The following is a 10,000-nucleotide window of genomic DNA, read 5'->3' as shown; positions in this document are numbered from 1 at the left end:
TTGCAAGCGGTAATGCATGACAGACAGCCAGCAACAAACAAAAGTCGAAAGGAGCCCACCTTTTGCCAGGCACAGACCGTTAAGGTCACGGACACGCTTGGGTGGTTAAGCTACAGTGACCCTTTCTAGCCGCCTTCGTCGTGTCTGCTGGGCACACATGGCCTTCCCCCCCCTGCCCGTGACAGGGGAGAGGTTGGTGTGCCAGGTCCGACTGGAGTTTGCAAACCATAGCGTTCAAGATACATGCACACACTCAGCCCTCCAGCTCTAAAAGGGTGACGTGTTTTGGTGCTCAGTTGCTAGAGAAATCTCGTGTTCAGCTACCAGAACGGGACTTGCTGTGCACATTCCCGCTCCACTCGAGACGGCAGACACCCGGGCTCTGGAGCTTGAATCGGACCTCTGTTAGACAACACAGGTGGACTTCTCGGCCTCACAAGAGAGCAATACGCCAGCGGGTGAACAGGAGAGTCGTGCCGACAAAACCCACTGACTTTTAAAACTGTCCGTCTGCCACTTGGGACAGAGAGAGGAACCTGACGAGCCTGAACACCAGCCTTGGCTGGACCGCTCGGGCCCTCCCATGTCGGACGCGAGTCGCCAAATCGATCGGAAGAGAGTACCGATTCCTCTCAAAAAGTCTGCGTGCCCGTTATTATAAAAGCAGCCCACCGGCCGCGGTGCCTTGCCCACAAACACACTTGGTGTCTGGGGTGATTCAGAGCCGCCGCGGCTCGAAAGTGTCAACCTGTTTTAAAAGTCATCGCTATGCCGGCACAGGTGACTTTCAAGTTAAAGAGTTCTCTTTATTGGCTTTCAAAAAAATCTGCAAAGTGTCACAGAGATTTTGAGAAACTCTTTTTTTTCTTTATATTATTATAATATAATATAATGTGTATATGTTTTCGAAAAGCATCCACCAGCAATCCATGGTGAGCCTCTCTCTGCTGGCAAGCTCCTCCTGCCTGAGCCCGACGCTGTCGAGGCTCAACACGATTTCAGACTGACAAAGAGTTCGAAAATTGCCGCCTGATGTAGCTTTAAATGCTGACAGGTGACTTCCGAGTGCTCTTGTAAAGGTCTCCGCTTTGAAATTGAGAGCCTTTTGCCAAGTGTCACTTTTTCAGGCACTCTTAAAGTGCACCTGGGCTGTCAGAGAAAGCTCTGAAAATCGTGTTCTCGAAAATCTCCGGGTACCCGACCAATCCCTAGGTGCCCGAATGACAAGTGTCAATTCGGCAGGACGGCCTCCCACCTCCGGCCGCAGATGCGTCACTAAATCCCCGCAACGGGGGCTTTCTCATTTCGGCATAGGGGCTTCCGCGGCCAACTCATTAACCTGTGCTCGGACTTTTTGTGCCACAAGTGCAAGGGACCGTTTGCCGGCAGCTACTCGCACCCCCCCGCCCAGGGGGGGAATCCTCTGACCGGAGATCCGAAACGCCGGCCGAATCCATCCCCGTCGGACTTCCGAAGGGGTTCCCTCGACCGACTGACTTCCGAACTCCTTTCTGGGCTTAAACGGGTGGAATTCGGACCCTCTCGCAAGGGAGCCGAAGCCCGCCAGCCCCGGGAGGCCTCGGGGCCGCCGTTTTCAAGCCCGACCAAAAAACCCGAAAAATGGGGAAAAATGGGAAAAATTCCCACTCCCAAAAGGCTTAAAAGTCGGTTGGGCGGCAGCCCGGGTCGGTCTCTGCAGACCTGGAGGCGCTGGACACAAGTCTGGTAAACAGGCTAAGTCTCGACATGCCACCTCTTACTATCCTGCAGGTACCCCGCCAATCCCCCCGGAACCGGCTGGCAATTGGCGAATCAGCGGGACGAATTTGAATTCGTGACCGACTTTCTGACACCGAATCGCCGCAAACGCGTTTCGATTTTTCGGCTTCGGTACCTCCCATCAGACTTTGACTGGCCATATCTCCGGACTCACGTGTCGCAGCCGGGACCTTCAGGCACCGTTCGACGCGTCTACCCCTGCCCCGTCGAATGGCGCCCCTCGCGGTGTGGTCCGATTTCCGCATTTTGGTCAGATTTGCCTCCAAAATTTTCAGATTGAGTTGACGAATGCCCCCTACGGGGTAACCTCTTGCCCTTTCGGACCTGGTCCCTGTGACTTAATTTCCGCCTTTTGCTCAATCGTTTCCCCATTTATAATTAATTTTAAAAATCGGGTTACTCAGTTCTGGTTTACCAGTTCCCTCTTCGGACTTAGTTTTTGGTTAATCATTTCCGGTTCACCAGTTCCCGTTTTGGACTTAGTCTCTGCGGGCCGTTTCTCATCTTTTGGTTCATCAGTTCCCCTCTTTTAATAATTTTTTGGCTGCTTTCGTTTGATCATTTCCCTGCCTTCTGGGTAACTTTTCCACCTTAGGACTTCATCGCCGCACATTGTTTTCGACTTCTGGTTGATCATTTCACCCCTTTTAATCATTTTTGTAACTTTTGGTTAACCATTTCACCCAGCTTCTGGTTAACCATTTCCCCTTTGGGACTTAGTCTGTGAGCATTCTTTTGGGATTCTGGTTAACCATTTGCCAATTTTTAAAAAATGTTGCCACTTTTGTTTAATGCTTTCTGGTCAACCTTTCCCTCTTTCAGACTTCACCGCGGCACATTGCTTCAGCCTCCTGGTTAATCATTTCACCCCTTTTAATCATTTTTGCAACTTTTGGTTAACCATTTCCCCCAGCTTCTGGTTAACCATTTCCCCTTTGGGACTTGGTCTCTGAGCATTCTTTTGGGATTCTGGTTAACCATTTGCCACTTTTTAAAAAATGTTGCCGCTTTTGTTTAATGCTTTCCCTGCTTTCTGGTCAACCTTTTCCCCTTTAGGACTTCACCGCGGCACATTGCTTTAGCCTCCTGGTTAATCATTTCACCCCTTTTAATCATTTTTGCAACTTTTGGTTAACCATTTCCCCCAGCTTCTGGTTAACCATTTCCCCTTTGGGACTTAGTCTCTGAGCATTCTTTTGGGATTCTGGTTAACCATTTGCCAATTATTTTAAAATGTTGCCACTTTTGTTTAATGCTTTCTGGTCAACCTTTCCCTCTTTCAGACTTCACCGCGGCACATTGCTTTAGCCTCCTGGTTAATCATTTCACCCCTTTTAATCATTTTTGCAACTTTTGGTTAACCATTTCCCCCAGCTTCTGGTTAACCATTTCCCCTTTGGGACTTAGTCTCTGAGCATTCTTTTGGGATTCTGGTTAATCATTTGCCACTTTTTTAAAAATGTTGCCGCTTTTGTTTAATGCTTTCCCTGCTTTGTGGTCAACCTTTTCCCCTTTAGGACTTCACCGCGGCACATTGCTTCAGCCTCCTGGTTAATCATTTCACCCCTTTTAATCATTTTTGCAACTTTTGGTTAACCATTTCCCCCTGCTTCTGGTTAACCATTTCCCCTTTGGGACTTAGTCTCTGAGCATTCTTTTGGGATTCTGGTTAATCATTTGCCAATTTTTAAAAAATGTTGCCGCTTTTGTTTAATGCTTTCCCTGCTTTGTGGTCAACCTTTTCCCCTTTAGGACTTCACCGCGGCACATTGCTTCAGCCTCCTGGTTAATCATTTCACCCCTTTTAATCATTTTTGCAACTTTTGGTTAACCATTTCCCCCAGCTTCTGGTTAACCATTTCCCCTTTGGGACTTAGTCTCTGAGCATTCTTTTGGGATTCTGGTTAACCATTTGCCACTTTTTAAAAAATGTTGCCGCTTTTGTTTAATCGTTTCCCTGCTTTCTGGTCAACCTTTTCCCCTTTCAGACTTCATCGCCGAGCATTGTTGTCGACTTCTGGTTAATCATTTTTCCCCTTTAAATCTTTTTTTGCCACTTTTGGTTAACCATTTCACCCAGCTTCTGGTTAACCATTTGCCCCATTATACTGAATTTTTCCGCTTTGGTTTAATCATTTCCCTGCTTTCTTGTCAACCTTTTACCCTTTAGGACTTCACCGCGGCACATTGCTTCAGCCTCCTGGTTAATCATTTCTCCCCTTTTAATCCTTTTTCCCACTTTTGGTTCACCAGTTCACCCAGCTTCTGGTTCACCATTTCCCCTTTGGGACTTAAGTCTCTGAGCATTCTTTTGGGATTCTGGTTAACCATTTGCCACTTTTTAAAAAATGTTGCCGCTTTTGTTTAATGCTTTCCCTGCTTTCTGGTCAACCTTTTCCCCTTTAGGACTTCACCGCGGCACATTGCTTTAGCCTCCTGGTTAATCATTTCACCCCTTTTAATCCTTTTTCCCACTTTGGGTTGGACAGTTCACCCAGCTACTGGTTAACCATTTCCCCTTTGGGACTTAAGTCTCTGAGCATTCTTTTGTGATTCTGGTTCACCATTTGTCCCTTTTTAAAAGATATTGCTGCTTTTGATTAAACCTTTCCCTGCTTTGCGGTCGACCTATTCCTCTTTCAGACTTCATCGCCGCACCTTGTTTTCGACATCTGGTTCAACATTTCTCCCCTTTTAATCCTTTTTCCCACTTTTGGTTAAGCAGTTCACCCAGCTTCTGGTTCACCATTTGCCCCTTTTTACTGAATTTTTCTGCTTTTGTTTAATCATTTCCCTGCTTTGCGGTCGACCTATTCCTCTTTCAGACTTCACCGCGGCACATTGCTTTAGCCTCCTGGTTAATCATTTCACCCCTTTTAATCATTTTTGCAACTTTTGGTTAACCATTTCCCCCAGCTTCTGGTTAACCATTTCCCCTTTGGGACTTAGTCTCTGAGCATTCTTTTGGGATTCTGGTTAATCATTTGCCACTTTTTTAAAAATGTTGCCGCTTTTGTTTAATGCTTTCCCTGCTTTGTGGTCAACCTTTTCCCCTTTAGGACTTCACCGCGGCACATTGCTTCAGCCTCCTGGTTAATCATTTCACCCCTTTTAATCATTTTTGCAACTTTTGGTTAACCATTTCCCCCAGCTTCTGGTTAACCATTTCCCCTTTGGGACTTGGTCTCTGAGCATTCTTTTGGGATTCTGGTTAATCATTTGCCACTTTTTAAAAAATGTTGCCGCTTTTGTTTAATGCTTTCCCTGCTTTCTGGTCAACCTTTTCCCCTTTAGGACTTCACCGCAGCACATTGCTTTAGCCTCCTGGTTAATCATTTCACCCCTTTTAATCATTTTTGCAACTTTTGGTTAACCATTTCCCCCAGCTTCTGGTTAACCATTTCCCCTTTGGGACTTAGTCTCTGAGCATTCTTTTGGGATTCTGGTTAACCATTTGCCAATTTTTTTAAAATGTTGCCACTTTTGTTTAATGCTTTCTGGTCAACCTTTCCCTCTTTCAGACTTCACCGCCGCACATAATTTTCGACTTCTGGTTGATCATTTCACCCCTTTTAATCATTTTTGCAACTTTTGGTTAACCATTTCCCCCAGCTTCTGGTTAACCATTTCCCCTTTGGGACTTAGTCCCTGAGCATTCTTTTGGGATTCTGGTTAATCATTTGCCACTTTTTTAAAAATTTTGCCGCTTTTGTTTAATCGTTTCCCTGCTATGTGGTCAACCTTTTCCCCTTTCAGACTTCATCGCCGCGCATTGTTGTCGACTTCTGGTTAATCATTTTTCCCCTTTAAATCTTTTTTTGCCACTTTTGGTTAACCATTTCACCCAGCTTCTGGTTAACCATTTGCCCCATTTTACTGAATTTTTCCGCTTTGGTTTAATCATTTCCCTGCTTTCTTGTCAACCTTTTCCCCTTTTGGACTTCGCCGCCGCACTTTGCTTTTGCCTTCTGGTTAAACATTTCTCCCCTTTTAATCCTTTTTCCCACTTTTGGTTCACCAGTTCACCCAGCTTCTGGTTCACCATTTCCCCTTTGGGACTTAAGTCTCTGAGCATTCTTTTGGGATTCTGGTTAACCATTTGCCACTTTTTAAAAAATGTTGCTGCTTTTGTTTAATGCTTTCCCTGCTTTCTGGTCAACCTTTTCCTCTTTCCGACTTCATCGCCGCACCTTGTTTACGACATCCGGTTAAACATTTCTCCCCTTTCAATCCTTTTTGCCACTTTTGGTTAAGCAGTTCAACCAGCTTCTGGTTAACCATTTGCCCCTTCTTACTGAATTTTTCTGCTTTTGTTTAATCATTTCCCTGCTTTATGGTCAACCTTTTCCCCTTTAGGACTTCGCCGCCGCACTTTGCTTTCGCCTTCTGGTTAATCATTTCACAACATTTTAATCCTTTTTCCCACTTTTGGTTAAACAGTTCACCCAGCTTCTGGTTAACCATTTGCCCCTTTGGGACTTAAGTCTCTGAGCATTATTTTGGGATTCTGGTTAACCATTTGCCACTTTTTAAAAAATGTTGCCGCTTTTGTTTAATCGTTTCCCTGCTTTCTGGTCAACCTTTTCTCCTTTAGGACTTCGCCGCCGCACTTTGCTTTCGCCTTCTGGTTAATCATTTCACCCCTTTTAATCCTTTTTCCCACTTTTGGTTAAACAGTTCACCCAGCTTCTGGTTAACCATTTGCCCCTTTGGGACTTAAGTCTCTGAGCATTCTTTTGGGATTCTGGTTCACCATTTGTCCCTTTTTAAAAGATATTGCTGCTTCTGTTTAATCCTTTCCCTGCTTTGCGGTCAACCTTTTCCTCTTTCAGACTTCATCGCCGCGCATTGTTTTCGACATCTGGTTCAACATTTCTCCCCTTTTAATCCTCTTTCCCACTTTTGGTTAAGCAGTTCACCCAACTTCTGGTTAACCATTTGCCCCTTTTTACTGAATTTTTCTGCTTTGGTTTAATCATTTCCCTGCTTTATGGTCAACCTTTTCCCCTTTAGGACTTTGACGCGGCACATTGCTTTCGCCTTCTGGTTAATCATTTCACCCCTTTTAATCCTTTTTCCCACTTTTGGTTAAACAGTTCACCCAGCTACTGGTTAACCATTTCCCCTTTGGCACTTAAGTCTCTGAGCATTCTTTTGGGATTCTGGTAAACCATTTGTCCCTTTTTAAAAAATGCTGCTGCTTTTGTTTAATGCTTGCCCTGCTTTGCGGTCGATCATTTCACCCCTTTTAATCCATTTTTGCCACTTTGGGTTAAACAGTTCACACAACTTCTGGTTCACCATTTCACATTTCGGAACTTTTATTCCCACCATTACTTTGGGCTTCTGGTTCATCATTTCACGCTGTTTTACAAATCTTTGCCGCTTCACTTTTAATCCACAAACCGTGGCTCGCTTTCGGGTGGGGGGGGGGTAGCGGGTTTGGGCCGGGCACTCGACATCCCGGTGTGCGACCGGGTTCGTTCTGGTACCGCTCGGTGCCCCTCGTCCTGCTCTTGCCGCGGAAGCAAACCAGACGACCGTCGGTCTCACGCCCGAGGGGAGAGGAGGCGGAAAGCGGTTTGCAGCCTTTCGCTGTACCTCCGGCGGGCAGCGCCGCACCTCCGAGTGCTCGGTACCGTTCGCTGCGCCTCGTCCGGCCGCACGCAGCGAGCCAAACCCGGAGGAAATCGGCCTGTGCCTTCTCGAGATATGGGCCTCCGGGTGGGACGGACAAACCGGGGCCCCGAGCTCGCTTTCGGCGGCCCGGCACTCGACTTCCCGGTGTCCGAACGTGATCCTTCCGGTACCCTTCGGTGCCCCTTGCCCGACTCCAGCTCCCGTGCTGAAGCGGAGTCGGTCGGCCTGACGGCCGCCGAGTTAGCCAGCGGAAAGCGGTGCGCAGCCTTTCGCTTGCAGCTCCGGCGGGCAGCGCCGCACCTCCGGCTGCTCAGTGCCGTCCGCTGCTCCCCTTCCGGCTGCACGCAGCGAACCATACCCGGAGGAAATCGGCCTCGGCCTTCCGGAGATATGGGCCTGCGAGTGGGACCAATAAATCGGTGCACATTTCCGGCTCGGTTTCCGGCCTCGGCACTATCAGTTCACGCCGTCCGACCGACGTCGTTCTGGCACGGTTCCGTTGCTCCTTGATCCGGTCCAGCCACGGTAATCAGCCGAAGATGGTGGGGGGGGGACACATTGCCCGCCGAGTTAGCCGGAGGAAATCGGCCTCGGACTTCCTCAGATATCAGCCTCCGGGTGGGACAGACAAACCGGGGACCCGAGCACGCTTTCGGCGGCCCGCTGGTCGACTTCCCGGTGTGCGACCGGGTTCGTTCCGGTACCGTTCGCTGCCCCTCGTCCTGCTCTAGCCGCGGAGACAAACCCGACGACCGTCGGTCTCACGCCCGCGGAGGGAGGTGGCGGAAAGTGGTTTGCAGCCTTTCGCTGTACCTCCGGCGGGCAGCGCCCGACCTCCGAGTGCTCGGTACCGTCCGCTGCGCCTGGTCCTGCCGCACACAACGAGCCATACCCGGTGGAAATCGGCCTGTGCCTTCCAGAGATATGGGCCTCCGGGTGGGACGGACAAACCGGGGCCCCGTGCTCGCTTTCGGCGGCCCGCTAGTCGACTTCCCGGTGTGCGACCGGGTTCCTTCCGGTACCGTTCGCTGCCCCTCGTCCTGCTCTAGCCGCGGAAACAAACCCGACGACCGTCGGTCTCACGCCCGCGGAGGGAGGCGGCGGAAAGTGGTTTGCAGCCTTTCGCTGTACCTCCGGCGGGCAGCGCCCGACCTCCGAGTGCTCGGTACCGTCCGCTGCGCCTGGTCCGGCCGCACGCAACGAGCCATACCCGGAGGAAATCGGCCTGTGCCTTCCGGAGATATGGGCCTCCGGGTGGGACGGACAAACCGGGGCCCCGAGCGGTGGCACCCTGCTCGCTTTCGGCGGCCCGGCACTCGACTTCCCGGTGTGCGAACGTCATCGTTCCGGTACCCTTCGGTGCCCCTTGCCCCACTCTAGCTCCGGTGCTAAAGCGGAGTCGGTCGGTCTCACGGACGCCGAGTTAGCAGGCGGAAAGGGGTGCGCAGCCTTTCGCTGTCACTCCGGCGGGCAGCACCGCACCTCCGAGTGCTCGGTACCGAACGCTGCGCCTCCTCCTGCCGCACGCAACGAGCCATACCCGGAGGAAATCGGCCTCGGCGTTCCGGAGTTATCCGCCTCCGAGTGGGCCTGACCAAGCGGGGTGAACTGGAAATCATTAACCAACGTACTTCCATGTTTTCACCCGCAGAGGGCAGCACTCTCTTCTCCGTTTTAAACTGGGCCGACCCGGCTCCGTTTCGAGACCCGGCACTCGACTTCCCGGTGTGCGACCGGGTTCGTTCCGGTACCGTTCGCTGCCCCTCGTCCTGCTCTAGCCGCGGAACTAAACCCGACGACCGTCGGTCTCACGCCCGCGGAGGGAGGCGGCGGAAAGTGGTTTGCAGCCTTTCGCTGTACCTCCGGCGGGCAGCGCCCGACCTCCGAGTGCTCGGTACCGTCCGCTGCGCCTGGTCCGGCCGCACACAACGAGCCATACCCGGAGGAAATCGGCCTGTGCCTTCCGGAGATATGGGCCTCCGGGTGGGACGGACAAACCGGGGCCCCGAGCGGTGGCACCCTGCTCGCTTTCGGCGGCCCGGCACTCGACTTCCCGGTGTGCGAACGTCATCGTTCCGGTACCCTTCGGTGCCCCTTGCCCCACTCTAGCTCCGGTGCTAAAGCGGAGTCGGTCGGTCTCACGGACGCCGAGTTAGCAGGCGGAAAGGGGTGCGCAGCCTTTCGCTGTCACTCCGGCGGGCAGCACCGCACCTCCGAGTGCTCGGTACCGAACGCTGCGCCTCCTCCTGCCGCACGCAACGAGCCATACCCGGAGGAAATCGGCCTCGGCGTTCCGGAGTTATCCGCCTCCGAGTGGGCCTGACCAAGCGGGGTGAACTGGAAATCATTAACCAACGTACTTCCATGTTTTCACCCGCAGAGGGCAGCACTCTCTTCTCCGTTTTAAACTGGGCCGACCCGGCTCCGTTTCGAGACCCGGCACTCGACTTCCCGGTGTGCGACCGGGTTCGTTCCGGTACCGTTCGCTGCCCCTCGTCCTGCTCTAGCCGCGGAACTAAACCCGACGACCGTCGGTCTCACGCCCGCGGAGGGAGGCGGCGGAAAGTGGTTTGCAGCCTTT

This window comes from Heptranchias perlo, unplaced genomic scaffold (assembly GCF_035084215.1).
Source record: "Heptranchias perlo isolate sHepPer1 unplaced genomic scaffold, sHepPer1.hap1 HAP1_SCAFFOLD_932, whole genome shotgun sequence".
In the NCBI taxonomy this organism is placed as follows: Eukaryota; Metazoa; Chordata; class Chondrichthyes; order Hexanchiformes; family Hexanchidae; genus Heptranchias; species Heptranchias perlo.
This window is presented reverse-complemented; position numbering follows the sequence as displayed.